This window comes from Aplysia californica, unplaced genomic scaffold (genome assembly GCF_000002075.1).
Source record: "Aplysia californica isolate F4 #8 unplaced genomic scaffold, AplCal3.0 scaffold00371, whole genome shotgun sequence".
Taxonomy (NCBI): Eukaryota; Metazoa; Mollusca; class Gastropoda; order Aplysiida; family Aplysiidae; genus Aplysia; species Aplysia californica.
Genome location: NW_004797641.1, coordinates 134,259 through 136,676, shown reverse-complemented (window position 1 = coordinate 136,676; position 2,418 = coordinate 134,259).

The window sequence follows — 2,418 nt, the reverse complement described above, 5'->3', positions numbered from 1 at the left end:
GAGAGAGAGAGAGAGAGAGAGAGAGAGAGAGAGAAGGAGGGGGGAGCTCCCTCCACCATAAGTATGCCTTGTCATTGGATAAGCATACGATGTACGATAGTTTGTATATAATGGATGGGAAAGGAAAGGGGGGAAAGGTGGAAGGGGAAGGGGGGGACAGGCTTTCTTTTTGGCCTCGCTTGTGGTTACCATGTCGAGAGAGTAATATGCGAAAATATTCTAATAAAATCGGAAAGCTGTCGGAGGAGAAGCCACTGGGTCCAGCGCCACCAGGAGAAAAAGCAGTGACTGACAACACAGATTGAGCGGTAGGTTATCCTCTATGTGGTTCCTCTTCAAGGATTTCTTATCTTCTTGTACGCAATGATACTTGGACAGATGCATGGCTAGAACTTGATTGAATTACAATGAATTAAATGCAACATTTCAATTTTTCAAGGATGAAGCTTTACACTTTCTCTTTAAGGCACAGTGTTGGTGATTTTGATCAAAATCATAGTTTGCAAAAGAGGAAGATGGTATAAATCATTAAGTAGACACGAAAAATAATAGCATTACCCAGTGCTACAATAATAGTAGTTCGATAAAAAAAACACCTAGGCTAAATACATCAATGTAGCTGCTTATGTTGTTTTCCTTTTGTTTTGCGCAAAGTGTCTGCACCAAAACCGTGCATATAAAATGATTCCTGAAGCAAAACAAAACAAAATAAATTAATAAAATAACCCACCAAAAACAACAACTAATTGTTTGCATGAATCGAATAGGCTTTTTTAAAACAACTGCATGGATGAGAACCACTGAAATTCGCCTCCACTTCAGTATAGCACTAATGAATACAATCCTTTCCTTCCCATTTACCTCGTCGCCTGTAGCCACTCTACTGCAGCACCCAGGAGACCCCTCTTTGATTCCCGAAGGGAGAGGTTTTTAATCAAGTACATTTGTGTGGCTTCGTGGTGAAAATCAGGCGCTTGTAAAAATAATGATGTCGAAGGAACTGACAATTAATGTTCCACCTTTCGAGCAATTATTAACGACTTTCTTTTAGGGGCTCAACACCTTTTATGTCCATGTAAAAACACATTTCGGTGAGGATTTTAGTGAAAAACGTTGATAAAAGGCACAACAAATGTAAATTTGCTGTTCTCAAGGAGACTACAACTGTGGACGTCACCAAAATTTGGTGGCCATATTCTCGCTAATTAATTATTTTATTTCTGACACCAGATAAATTAAAAGTGCAACGGTCTGAAAAAAATTTGTCAGATTCTTTGAATTCATCATTTTGACAAGAACATGATTTCATTACTATTGCACACACTTATATCGTTTGTGGGACACCAATATAGGCATAATGGTCTTGAACATATGACTCTCAATAGCAAAAGTAAAGGCAAACGAGGCAAGGGTAGACCCAGAGCAACCTTTTTGGAAAACCTAAACAGAATGGGTGACTGTAAAAGATCAGGATGATGTAGCTTTCTTGCGATGATCTGAGCAAAGAAATGAATGGAGAACATGATTGTCGATGTCCATCGCAGATATGGCACTTGATGATGATGATATTTTGTCACAGTACTTGAAAATCCCACGTGTCCCACTGGTACGTGTTTTAGATCTAAAACACTTGATTAATCTGAAAACGAAATGGCCTATCTTGTTTCTCCAAAGTTTGCTTTCAAGACTTCTTGTTGTAATCACCCTATTTTAGGGTATGCTTTCCAAACTTTGTTGTATGATTCCCAGTTGTTTCTGTTTTCTTTTCTGACAAAAGTGGAACAAAAATAAAAAGTGAAATTACATTAAATTCTAGAATTATTTAACCAACCCCCCCCCCCCCCCCCCTCAGTGCATCAAATAATTGTTGCTATTGTTTTAGAATTTTTTTTAAAGAGACCATGTTTCACAGTGCGGATTTTTTAAAGAGACCATGTTTCACAGTGCGGAATAGTTTATACATTTGGGCATCCCTGAAGAGGAGACACAGCAGAGGTCTAAGGCTTTCAGATCACGTGGTTAAATTCAGCCAGAATGGTCTTCAAAGAAAAATGTGAACATCCCTTTTTAGAGTGATATGATACAATGTTATATTCAATAATGATCAAAAAATGCAAAAGCCTTACAAGAAAACCTAATCATAACTATGTTTCATCTATTTGTTTTGTTGTTGTTTTTAAAAATGACTGTTGACGTTTAAGGTTATTCTGAGCGAGGTATTATTTATCAATAGGGCATCTGATTGCAAGACTGATTGCAAAAATAATTTTGTTCAACCCTGTTTTGTTTTGATCATTTAGATTTCAGGCTCCTCTGGTCCTCCCTCTCTGTTCTATCAAAGATCTTTCTGAAAGATGGTCCGCTTCCCTTTTTACAGAAAGGAAATATAATATGTTCAAAATGATCGTACGTGTTAAC